A 14,605-nucleotide genomic window follows, 5' to 3' on the forward strand; every position below is an offset into this window, starting at 1 on the left:
ATTGCGCTGGAAATCGATGACGCGAGTTTGAATCGCACTTGTTAGCATACGCCGTTTCCTCATCGTTCTCTGCGAATCCGCGCATCGTTCAATTTCTGCAAAGTCTCATCTATTTCCGAATATTACGTGACGCGCCATCCTGTTCGTACAAGAATGAAGAATCTCGGAGCAGAGAGATCCTGAAATAAATCTAGCCCGGGAGGAGAGATCGCGCCTTTATACGTATAAAACACGACGGACATTCCGATAATCGGCGCATCCGATGTCGCGTTAACGAGAAAGCGTTGATCGTCGCGCGATTAAGAGTCTTCGTCTTCGACGTGATTTTTATCGCCATTGGAAAACGGAACTGTGAAATCGCTACCCCCCAAGAAGTTTCCGCCCCGATAGAGGTGGCGCGTCGAAGGAAAACGAGCGATTTAACGCCTTCTCTTGATTCCGCATTCGGTTATTATACTCTTAGAACTTGTATCTTTTTGATTAATGCAAGAGACATGAAAACTTTTACATAAGACGTAGAAATTCTCTATAATATATTATCAAACGTCAACGGATGTCGATATTTTTAAGTCATCGTTGTTTTACGCAACGCTATTAATAGTATAATTTTTTCGTATACATATCTCTTTTTATTATTTGGATCCGAAAACATGTACTTTTACTGCGTTTTGTTAATTTATATTAAAAGTGTTCTCGTCTAAATGAATTTAATGTGCAATTTTAATCACTAGTTATATTTGCATATATACAGGGTATCAGGGCAATCTCTTCCCAAAAAAAGCTCTTGTAGCTTACCTCGAGAGCTTTTCAAAACACTATAATAAAGTATTTTTTCATTGAGTTTTAAACTATAATATAGTATTTTTTAATTGAGTTTTAAAAATATGTAATTTGCAATTAACAATTATATTTTTTTTCGAAACAATTATGTGTTTTCTTTACTCCAATAGATTCCTCTCATTATTTTGTACATAAAAGTATTAAGGTAAGATAATCGAAAAATGAATATTTTATAAGATATTTTATGGTTTATGTAAAATTAAGAAATTATTTCAAGTCTCATAACTCGAAAAGTACTCGATAAAAAAATACTTTATTATAGTGTTTTGAAAAGCTCTCGAGGTGAGCTACAAGAGCTTTTTTTGGAAAGAGATTGCCCTGACACCCTATATATATCTATTCTTTTACGCTATCGCACTTTCATTAAAAGCCATCACTTTTCGTTAACATCTGCTGCATACAAGATGTTGCTGCGTGTGCAAGGGAGTTATATATAAGAAGATATGAATAGAAGCCAAAGTTTCTTGCGTGCGCGAAATTCGCGCGTATTTCTTTCGACATTATAATTGATTCAAACGTTCCGCACACAACAATGTTCCGCATGTGCGCAAAATGCGCGGATAATAAATTCACCCACTTTAATCATTCACGAACTCGTCACATACATATATAAGCGCACACGTAAATGCATAATAGCCAAAATTTCGTATTCAAAACTCTGCCTTTTCGCCGAACACGGTGCATCGATGCCCTGTTGTTGTTAACGGCTTGGCTATGTATATCCCGTGGGATTCTAGGATACGCGATGCGAAATCAAATTACAGTTTGCTTGCGGCTGACATGCGGCTTGGCTTGTATGGCATTAGTCAGACGAAAATTCATTGATCAGTCGGTCACAACGCTTACATTTTCGGACGTGCCGAACGGCAGCAGCCAATTACGTGGCGGGCTTTGAATCAAACAGAGAATGAATCCACCATATGTAAGCCGACAATACACGTAAGTCCACGGAAGTAGTACAGTCTACGGAAACGCGTGCACACAGAATTTGCCAGCTGTCTTAAACGTCATTTCGATTGTCAAACTTGTTTAATGATAAAATATTAACAACGTCGAATACGTATTTCAATTCTCTTTAACGCGATAAAACGTATTATATGTTTTTAATTAAGAGATAAATTAAGGGAAAACGTGAATGGGTTAAATAATTTAATGATCCACATTGTAAACAATGTTGAAATTCTATTCTATCACAAACAGGTATTTCATTACTTGAAACACATTACGATAAACACAGAAAATATATTTGTTACAGAGAATATACTTGTCAGATATGTAAACAAATTTTGCAGAATCGATATATATTGTATTTAATCGGTATATATTGTATTGTATTTTATTGTATCAGTTCCTGTTCATATTTTTATGTCTAATAAAATAAAGACAGGTGGTAGCTCATGCTAACTTGATCGTATAATAATAATATAATGTCTATAGATACACAGTACAATGCAGCTTCTGTCTGAGCCATATATTTGCAGAAATTACGTTAGGGAAACGCTAACAGGATGATGTTATACTGTAACGGGGATACCATGACTCAGGGATGATTCACTTTCGTCTGTAACGCTTCGACAAACGTGCCGTATAGAATTGAGCTGTTGCAGATACGCTTAATCATTTTCACGCGAATCAGAGATGACGCTCGATGTTCGTTATTTCCTGTTCGTCCACACGCGAGATTCTCGTGTATTTCTACTCGCCATGATTAAACACTTTGCGTTTATTCGGAAATCAATATAGTGACTTTTATGATCATGTGTGTTTTCCTTACGTGTTTTAAAAAATCATATACACTATGTATTTTTAGAAACCTTTTTATAAAGTATTATTAATTTGTAAATAAATTATATTTTCGCAAATTATTACAAGAACATCTTCGGTATGTTATTTAAAAAAATATAATAAATTAATTAAAAAGAAAAACCAGATTGATATATGTATATGTTTCGTATTTACTGTAAAGTAGCAATTAAATAATAAAATAATAATAAAATGATAATAAAATTTTATTATGATTATGTATAAAATTTAGCTTCTTTAAGAAAAAAGTAAAAATTTTCTTGGATGCAATATCTACTTAAACTATTTTGTTTCCGATATCTAGGTATTATTTCCCGATAAATGGTTTATTTGCAAAGATTTAACAATATAATCCCTCTCATTCGTTTGAGCTCTTCATGTCTATCACTATTCATCCCCTGTTAAAGAGCGGCGTGAAGAGATAAACGGTGAATTGATTGTATAAAATGAATTGATAGGTAAAGTATAGGTAGTCTCGTTGCAGCATATCAAACTAATACGTAAAAAAACGCCGAAAGAATTGTTTGCATAAAAATGTGAGAAAATACAAATAGACGAGAAAATACAGTATCGAAGCGGAGCGGGATGCATGTCTCCGTTTCCCTGATATGGAAATATTCTGGCATACGTCCTCGGGGGTGTCGTATCCCGGACTAGCGCAGCGCCGTGATGTTTTACGACATGGCTGTGTGTTAACTGTATCTCGTTATGCTAGATTTTACTTTGCACTTCGAGCGCCGCATAAATTCGTTAACCAATGAAATCCTCATCGCGTGGCATAATCATCGGACCGAGAGAATAATCATCCCGTCGTCGAAATCTGGCAGCGGTGCTACGTCTCTCCCTTTTTAGCGACAAAAGAATCTCGGCAAATTTCTGCAGTAAACTTTTCAAATTGCAAGAGTTCTGCAGATACAATTACGTATCGCGATTAAATTGAAAGAATTTGACCCGATTTGGTATGAATTTTAAACAATTCACGCGTTAACTCGCTAAATTACATAACATCAATGAAAAATAAAAAAGATATGTATACGATTAATTAGTTTTATTTTTTAATTATAATTAATTTCATTTATCTAAAATAATTACATATTTTGGTAATAATAATTTAAATAAAATAAGCATTAAGAGATGACAAGGAACAGAAATTATAAATTATTATTTTATTGTGATATTAATAAACGATAGTTATCTCTTTAAATATATACTTATAATATTTATTAATTACATATTTGTGGATTATGATAATGTACAATTTCGCAGGATCAAATAGATGAGAATAAACAGAATCCGTGATATATCAATCCTTCGTTAATAATTCTAATTCGGAATTTGATGCATAAAATATTCCGCATTGAATTTATATTGTATTATGTTAAATATTTCGTGGTGCTATTATCTATGATACGTAAATATTATTACATATTGTGTACGTCCTTGACGTAGAGAGAGAGAGAGAGGGGGAAAGGGGGGAGAGAGGGAGAGAGAGCGCGCGCTCCTGTTTACATTCCGCGATGTCTCTATCCTTTCCCCCCCTTCCACCTTACCATTATTCGCACGGCGAGACTCGAGCAGAGAAGTCACGCATCACAATTCGTGTGTAGTATCTTTCAAAAAATATCATCTTTTTGTGCGATTATTACAGTCATTCATTAATCGATGTAATTCATCAATTTTTATGATTCTCTTCGGTTACGATTCGTAAGCGATCGGGAGCGGGTGCCTCGAGAAACAATGAATATTCATCGAATACATACATATTTCATATAATATACATATGGATATATCTCAAATCGAAGCGATAGTAATTACAAATTATTGTTTCATTGTAATATTTGTTATTTGCGAGCGACAATGGTTTATTATCTATTAGCGACAAATGTAACGTCATCGTGTGCCAGTAAGTGATGCGTAAATTGCGAGAGTCGAGCCGGATTGTATTATACATAGTACGATCGTAGTTTTTGTGTTGTTTTTGCAGGATCATCAAATTTGCGTCGCGTGTAATCAATATCGGGAGTGCCGTTCAAAGTGTCGTGTGACGTGTCGTATTTTGCTGATTAGTGCGCGCGCGTGATTGTAATTAAACGTTTTTTCGCCAATGAGTGTCACATACAAGCGTCAGAGAGGAGCAAAGGATGGACAAAAAAGAAGGAGGCTTTTACAGATTGACGTTGTGTACCTCAACTTTTTCGTCGTATCGGTGAGTGTTAAATTATATTTTATGTTAATCTGGACACAATGGATTTATGCGAATATTATATTAATTTAGAACATATAATATAGAACAAGAATATGCCAAGAAAAAACGGAGGAATAAATGTAATTACAATCCGGGACTAATTATTCATTAATAATTAAAATTTAAAAAATATAAAATATTTCGCGTGTGAATTTATATTGTATCACGTTTAATATTTTTTTTGATGGAATCAGCTCTTATGTTTAACGTGCTATGTTTGGCCTTGACGCAGCGCGCTCTTGTTTACATTCCTCGCATAGCCTTGTCGTATAGCCTTGTAATATATTATAACGTTATAATACTTTATTTGACGGATAAAAATTTTCATCTGCTATGATAAGAAGAAATGATGGATGTAGCATAGTTAAAAATATTTTGTATTATTTATTTTTTTTAATTGTTTGATATATCTAAATTTATTACTTGTATTTTACATGTATTATATTTAAAAATTTTTTAATAATAGTTGAAACAATAGTATGAATTATATAAGCGTAATGAGCAAGTAATACAAGTGAATAAACAAGTATAATATTCATAAATCCATTGCATTATAAGATGGATAAAACTGAAATAAATTAGTTCAAACATTTATATTTTGATTTTTTATTATAAATACAATATTAATTATCAAGTAATATCATGAGTTACTGGAAATTTATATAGAAAATTAAAATTTTAAATATATAACTGTGAAAGTGATGGAAAATACTTCATATTATATTTATCAGTTTTCCTTTTTTTAAAAGTTTTATACATCTCTTATACATATATCTTCTTATTCATAAATATTATAAAATTTATAACAATATAATTGTTCCAATAAAATTAATTCATCATATCCAAATCTAAAACTGATTCAATTTTTAACGGATATTTAATTGTGAAAATAACTAATCTATGTATACGAATTTAATTCCGAATATAATTATATAGAAATGTCAAAATAATTAATCTGTGTTAATGTATAAATCTAATTCCGAATACAGTTACATTCTTCCAACAGCATGTAGACTGATAATTAACAAATAATCAAATTTTACACTGCATTTCATGAATAATTCAGTAAACTGGACAGTTATGAAAATTCATAAGCTTCCCTGTTGCTTTGCATTTCTACCTTCCAAATTTGGAATGGTCTGCCAAAATAACCCTAGAAATTCCGAATTCAATATTTTTCATCAAATTGAAACATTGATTGTTAAGTAAACAATGCTAGGATCGAATATTAAAAGTAATAGAGAGGATGAAAATATTATTTACGATCTTCTATTTTTTGCAAACATGCATAAAAATTTGTTCCGATATCTGTTTAGTGAGTACGAATAGCTCGAAGCAATTCGCGAATGGACGAAGCAATCGTTTTTCACTTCGTTCTTGCCTACCGTGAGTTGAGTTAGTTTAAATACGAAATAAATAAAGTATGTTGCGCTCGGCTGTTTCTCATTCAAGCATTTTGTCAAAAATCAAAACACATAAGTTTCATGTCACCGATCAAACGTCAATTTAAATAATAGAAAAAGTTATGATTATTATTACTATTATTGTTATTGTTATTATTCTTATATAATATATTATATTATATTATATTATATTATATTATATTATATTATTAATATAATATATTATATTATATAATTATTATTATATAAATATTGCTAATATAATACACCTCTAACGATTACATCGGCACATGTTTTATAATTTTATATCATGATTAAATTAATATTGCAAAAAATTATATACATAAATTTGATAAGTATTTCTTTAAAAACATATCTATATATTATAATTACGTGATAAAATATAAATATATAAATATGAATGAAGATTCCGAGACATTTTGACATCTTGAAAATATATAGATTTGCATTTCTTTACGTAATCCCATCATTATTAGAAAAAATACTATTATTTAAGAGATCACTTGTCAATCATAAAAAAATTTATTATATGTAAAAAATACTCGAGATCGATCGTGCATTGATAATTAGAAACGATGCCGATGTCGTAATATATTATTGCATCGAAAGTGTGACAGTCTTCTCTTGATAAAGTCGTTCTCTGAAAGATTTGTATAGAACTCATTTTATAATTTACACGGATATATTTCGCGTGTTCGCGATTCCCTTGGGATCGCATCGTTCGTTGTCAATGCCCTGTCCATGGGATCTCACACAATCCTCCATCCACAAGCGGACGCATTCGTGTCGCTACATCTCCTTTGAAGTACCTGCATCCCGGTGTTATCTGTAGAAGAATAATGTTGCTAAAAGGGGTTGCGCTGCGATGGGATGGGAGCGCGAAGGGGCGAGACTTGTCGAAAGGGATGGTTGAGAAGAGTGGCGGAAAATGTACAAGCGCGCGGACGCGGGTCGATTTGTTTCTTGGAGTAACGCGGCGTCGCGCCTTTTTCCGCCGTCGCTAAGAAATCAAGCCGTACATCACGTATCTCCTTTTTTCCTTCTCCTCTTGACAGTCACGTTCCACACACAACGCATACAGGATGATTCAAAACAGACCGATATCCGAGAGAGCGATTTTTATTTAATACATCTCAAAATGATTAAAATTTTTTCGTATTGAAAGTTTTGGACTAGATCACGATATTAACGATGAAAATTAAAATTCTATTCTGATAAATATTAATTTTTTGACGTACACGTAAACTATGCAAAATAAATTTTTTGTATTAATGTCAGTAAATATAATTTTAATTAAAATTTAATTTATATAATTTATATATTGACACAAATTTTAATATTACAAATTAAAAAATTTTAGCAGATTTAGTAGAATATTTCTTAGACAATTGATTGATAGATTTTCTAAGAGGATAACTTTTGTGAAGCTGATTATATTTTAGAACGTAATCAATGCAATTATATTTTTAAAATATCACACATTTCTTTTTAAATTACAAATATTAGAGATTAATAAAAGTGAATAAATTAATCGGTAATAAATGTGAATAAAAAAATTAATCGTAAATATTACAAAATTATTTGAAAATTATAAATTTAAAATAAAATATAAATATGTAACATATGTGTAATATTTCTTATCAATTTTAAATTAACTTCAATTTCAGATTATTTCACTAAGTTAATGTTAAACCGATACATTCGTAATTGAACGCTTAAAAAATCGCAATTAATAATTGCTTTTTATCAAACCTTCTGCCAAGACAAGATTAATTTGAAATTTTGCGAACAATTCATGATTAAAAGGAAATACTCGAGTTCTGGGACACTCTGTACATACATGACGCGAGGGCGCGTATATGATATACGGTGTATCGAATACGGTGGCATTGTTCTTCTCGGATAGTGGCAGCAAACTGGGTCGCACCCGATATACATCGCGAATCTCATTTACTCGTTTGTTCGATGGCTACAAAGCTTGACTGCGATCGATTTCGCGGATCATAGACGATATGCAAACTCGTGTCTCATGCCTTACTGTCTATTAGTCTGCAGAAGACAATGATAAATATGTAGTTGAAGAGGATGGTATTTAAGGTATGATATTGCAATGGAGATCAGAGCACATGAGATTTATCTTACTAAAATACGTAGAACATGTATCTTTTAAGTGCACTTTTTATATCTTATACAAATATATAGAATATAAATCATTTATAAATAAAAGTAAGCGCTTTTCTATCAAGTAATTGGCTTTTGTCTTATATTCAAATTATTAATTTTCTATAAGATTAGCATTTTGCAAGATATATTTTTTTTAATGTTTTGAATAATGAATGAATAATAATGAAAAATAACATTTTTCGCTGCTTTGAGAAAAAAAACATCAATGTAATATAACGTATTTGTATATATATTTGAGTAGAACATAATAACAATAAAATAAGAATTTAGAAGAGAAAACAAAAGATTATTATAATTTCTTTTAGATTAATAATTAATTTTATCATATTATACATATAATAAATCAATCCGATTCATTTACGAATAGCAGCAAATCATTTGTATGTCTCTTATACACCATCCTGCGAATTTTATTGTTACATATAATTGTAATAATTTGATATCCATTTTCATAATCTAATTAGTAAAATTTATTTATTAATTAATAGTTAATATTACAATAAGCTATCATTACAAAAACCATGATATGATATAGAATAACCGAGAGAGATAGAGAGAGAGATAGAGAGAGAGAGAGAGAGAGAGAGAGAGAGAGAGAGAGAGAGAGAGAGAGAAGGGGGAGAGAGAAAGTATACGATAGCGTATAGCAAACGCAGAGCAATCTCATAAATCAGTCGTGGCCAGCATAAACGGATTACCAAGTGGGAAAATTTACTGCGAGGCACACATAACTTTTCTTTCTATCAGCGATAGAAGAGAGAAAAAAATAAGACCAAGAGAGGGGGATAAAGACCTCCGTTCTCTCTCCTTCGCAAAAATAAATCATTGAAGCCACTGAAACTAAACAAAGCAAGCGAGCTGTTGCAAAAATTTCAAAAGCCATTTTTTCATTCGTTGCCGCGTAAATCATTTCTTTATTTTGCAAAATACACGGCTTAATTGGATTACATTTTGCAGGAGGGGAATCAGCTGACAACATTGTGACTGTTGGTTGGTTAGTTCCTTTCTGCAGAGCTCAATCCAATTAAACCTTAACGTTGCTGCCATTAAAATATGCAAAAAAGGAATTATTTATCTCGGAAATTTACCGGCAAATATAATGTAATTGTTTATTTAGTCATCTTTTTTTATATCAAGTGCAGACGCTGATTATTGTAAATTTCAATTTATAAAGCTTTTATAAAAATCGATATAAATAAATTGAATAAATAAATATATATATATATATATTTCATGTTTGCTAAATATTAAATTCATTTATATTAAATTATATATATTAAATAATATAAAATAAATAAATATTAAAATATATAAGTTTTACTTTATAATTAGATAACAAAATGAAAAATAAAAAAAAACTTGAAAATAGTACAAATTATATCTAAATTTTTTCTATATAAAGCAAATGTGATAAAGCACATAAGTAAGTAAATCTGTACATATAAAAAGCAACGTAATCATAAATACCATTTTCATTAAGCATGCAAGGGGCATGCTTAAAATGTCGCAAAAATTCAAGAATTATTGAGAAAAATTTTTTTAAAAATTCCTTCAGATAATATTTAGATATTCTATAGTCTGTTGCATTGTTTGGAAATAATTCAGTATTTTTGTGTCACATTCTCTCACGGTTATATTACCGTTATAAAAGAAAATATCTCTGGCAAAACTTTGGCAATTCAATCCATCTATGAACCGCGCTTTCTCGCGCTATTCGTTACGTGAAATTTCGGACAAACCACAATTTTCTGCGATATATGATCCTAACAACGCATATAATATATTTATATGCTTGTTATATTCTATTTGTATTATTTACCAAACAGTCGTATAATATCAGGCTACATGTGAGAGTCCCATTATATAAATCCGTGATTATTATTTCAAATTCAATTTAAAATATTTTTTAATTGTTAGAAAAATACGCTGATTCAATGTACGATATTCTCTATTACTTAAAACTCGAGAGAGGTTACATTTAATACAAAAATCTCTAATTAAAAAAATATTTACACAAAATTCTTGTCAGATATTGTGTATATATATTTCTATCTCAAATATCATGGAAAATAAATAATAATTAAATTTATTTATTGTAGTTGCACCTGTTGTTATTCTTTTTACATTCAAAAATGAAATAGGTATATTTAAATATTGAAGAGAAAAAGAAGAAAGGCGTGAAGAGCATAGGATATGCAATTACAAGGATCAAACCTATTACGTGAAATGTTCCAGCGTACGACTTCCTCTCTCTCTTTCTCTTTACACGCGTATGAAATAAAAGAAAGATTATTAAACATTAACAACGATATTTCCGGAAAATTCTTAACAACGATATTTCCGGAAAATTCGAGTCGCCATAGGCGGTGACGATTTCGACTGCCAAGCGGGTTCGTGATATGCTTTAAAAAGCACATGCTGACATGAAACCTGAATGTCCTGGAGCGTTTCCCGCGCCGGTCTCGTCACGCTGCTTCCTGTCGCGCTGCCACGGAATCGCGGTGCGCACAGATGACTGATCGCGAATCGAACAGTTCCGGATAACGTCGTCGTTTTTTTCCCGCCGATAATCCTGTTGCGAAACAATGTTGCGCGTTCGAAGTCCGCAACACGTACCTGTCGGAATGTATCGTCGGCGCGATGGCGAAGTACGTGACGCGCAAACCAGAATTATATTTTATAGTTTTTGGCGAATCTTTCCGCAATGTCCACACAATCTCCTCCTTCTCTTCCTGTCCTCCCCATATCTTTCTTTTATATATAACGAGAAATAGAAAGTTTTACGGGACAGGACCCGCGTGACTGCGACACGTACGTTCGCGAGATATGTCAAAGCAGTTCACACAAGATGTTACGCGAAAAGAAGAGGTTCGTGGATCTTTTTGGATCTTACTAATTTTTGCGAAACAGCGCATATTAATTCTATGAAATATTACACAGTCAATTTATATTTTCTCTAAAAGCTACAAGTTATATTTGTTCAATTTTTGAGAATATAAAAAACGAATTTAGAAAGATTTCTTTGAATTATATATTATAAGACGACATTTTGTACATAGCTTGTTTCAATGGCACTTTTATTTTATTGCAAAATTATCTCTTTCGAAAGTTATCTTCTTTTATAAATACAGCCAAACGATTTTTTACAATTGTGTGTTAATAAATTAATAATTGATATTTTGATCAAGATTTTTATCAAGATGCAAAATATATAGTAATTTCGATAAGTAGTATATTATATGGCCAGTAATGAAATAATCTTTTCGAAATAGTTGTTAAATTTTTAGCAATTTTGCAGCAATTTATTTCTGAGAGGGCAAAATATTTCTTACGTTGTCAGTGAATTATCCCCTATTTACGAGTAGAATGTGTAGTCAAGTGAAACGTAACCGACGTAAACAAGTATCTTATGGCATATCACAAAACATTAAGAATGTAGTATATTCGAACTGAATACGTCCCCCCATATGAGTCCTTCTTAAAGATGTAAGAAGGCACTTGGCGAGGGGTCGAAGAGAATACACGTCGGCAACAGCAGCAACGGCATCGGTAGAAACGGCCGAAAGTAATGGTCAGAAAAATATTTATACATGTTCCATACGTGAATGCTCAACTATGGTCATATTTTTCTCACGCTTTCGCAGTCGGAAAAACGGGAAGAGATAAAAGCGGGAGATATAGAAACTATAGAGAGAATAACGCGGAAAGACCGACAGGCTGAGGGGGTGAGAAAAAGAGAGAGAGAAAGAAGCGGCCGGAGAAGAAAAGTTTTCGAAGAACGAAGTAATTTAGAAAGTTTCTGCTCCATGACATTCCGCGATAACAAATTATCCCTGCCCCATTATCCACAAATGCGATTATGATAAGAAAGAACCGGGATAAACTTTAATGCAGTGAGGCCTAGTTAGCGTCAACGCGAAGGAATCGCGGTCGGTGAGGTATCGTAACGTCTGCACCCTCGCAATTTACGTAGACAGCCACGTATTCGCGTGTAGTCACGCCCGCAACGTCAGGGAAAACAAACGCTTTCCGCACCTCGTTGCTTATTTCCAGTTCTCGGATTAATTTTGGTCTCGCATATTAAGGGTCGTCTTAAGACATTGTCGGGATTTGTTTGCTGCAGAAAAGATACCTTCTTAGTTCTCTCTTCTTCTTTACTTACAATTACTACAAAAATATGCGTAATTAATTAATACATTTATTAAGCACGTTTTTATGTCTAGTTTATTTATTATATATATCCTTCTGTCTTATTATATATTCCCTTTGGAATAAAGAGATTATTATTTTCAAAGAGTGATACAAGTAAAAACCAAATACGAGCTAAAAATGTTAAAAACAATATTCTTTATAATAAAAAATTTCATTACATCGATTATACGAAAAAAAAATTTTGATGAATGAATACAATTGCAATTCTAGTAAAGTATAATGCTTGTCGCGATAATTTTATTTAATTATCAATGCAGTATTATTACAAAATATGATATATTGTCAGCAATTGTTTTTTACTATTTATGCAACAAACAATCATATCTTTATTTTAAAACATATTAGTGTTGTTTTGTATAGAACAAAAATTTTAAATCGGCTGAAAAAAATTCAACGTATTTACATGGCTATAAATTTTTAACGAAATCGTCTATTCAAATACAGTTGATTACAAACATTATAAATGCCGTCATTACCATCGATAAGCTATAATTAATTGGTTTTATTCAAATATGCAAATATTATATAATGGTCGGATTGCTCGTTAAAATAATCTTTTATTATTATTTTATATATTACGTAAATGTGATATCTCACAATTTTGCGATTAACTTCTCTGGCGTAATCGTAAAATGCCATTTGCGCATTTATTTATTACAGCATGTTTTTCATAAAGAGTTACATATGATTAAATTAAAAAAAAATTATATTATGTTAAAAAAATCACACTATACGTGATTAAATTTGTATTAAAAATATAATTGCAAATCACACAATATGCGAAATGTAAAGCAGCTACTAATGCAATGTCGCATTAATACTCACGCTTGATGCTCTCGCTGATTCGCTCTGATCAGTTGATATCCAACTTGAGAATTATCTCAAGCACGGAATATAATCTAGACGTCATGCACGATTTCGGCCGTGACACGCATACAAACGTCTGACAACCGATTACACGTTGATCTTGTTTGCGTCACGTTCGGTACACATGCACGTGGTGATACGTGGGCTTTAAGCAGCAAGAGGCGATCTTACACGGCATTAAACCTGTAACACCTACCGCTATCGCATGATGCTAAAGTGATCATCAAACGGAATATAGCATTTGATAACCGTACGAAGGCAATAGTGACAGGAATCGATACATTAATTTCGTATTAATCTTGTATTGGGAGACGGTGAATTTATTAACGTTGCATAAAATATGGTATCACTATATTTTTCCTGTTCCCCAATAAAATTTCCGACAAAAAGCACATACAAAAAATACTCTCTTTATAAATATATTGTTCATTTCAGTTCTAAAAAAAAGATAAAACGTTATACTTAATCTAGTATATAAAATTAGATTATTGGAAGCCGCATACTATTTTAATATTTTATTTGTATAATAATAATTTTTTTTTATTTTATTTTATTTTCAGCATAAAATGTGGATGAATGGCAAAAATCCATTATTCAGATGTTGTTGAAAAAAATTAAAATGAGTTAGTCGTTGCATTATTTAATTTTTACAGCGTAACGCTCTGCTGCGAAATTCCACAATTTTCAAATTCCTCCAGCGTTAAATTAAATATTTTTCTCTCAATTTATCTAATTATTTTACATTTTAATAAATCTTTCCTTCCGCCAAATGTACAATATTATTCTGCCGAAAGTTTTGCTGCGATGCAATAAGATCAATTCCATTACAATTGGCTTTGACATATCTATGTGTTTACATCTAGTCTTGGTAGACATTCCTTTACTTTATGAAATGTTGCAAATATCACCCATTTATATGTTCAACTTCTCAAGAAAGCATTCATATTACTTACTACTTGAAAATTATGAAACTTTTATTTGTTTTCTGATTTATTTGCGATATGGGATATAATTGCGTTATATAAACATT

At 31.5% G+C, this 14,605-nt stretch overlaps 1 protein-coding gene across 2 annotated transcripts in view; it reads left to right on the forward strand.

Annotated features, from left to right (window-relative positions):
- Window positions 1–4,225: 4,225 nt before the first annotated feature.
- LOC145973286 (uncharacterized) overlaps window positions 4,226–14,605 on the forward strand; it is a 165,698-nt gene continuing 155,318 nt past the window's right edge. The window contains exons 1-2 of one of the 2 annotated variants that reach the window (XM_083102569.1): window positions 4,226–4,244; window positions 4,628–4,849. The gene's annotated coding sequence lies outside the window, so the exon portion shown is untranslated. Of the gene's footprint in view, window positions 4,850–14,605 lie in introns of both variants that reach the window. The other variant, XM_083102560.1, reaches the window with a different exon arrangement.

This window comes from Camponotus vicinus, unplaced genomic scaffold, assembly GCF_025532165.1.
Source record: "Camponotus vicinus isolate PSW18456_S1 unplaced genomic scaffold, iyCamVici1.0 SCAF_1, whole genome shotgun sequence".
NCBI classification, from domain to species: Eukaryota; Metazoa; Arthropoda; class Insecta; order Hymenoptera; family Formicidae; genus Camponotus; species Camponotus vicinus.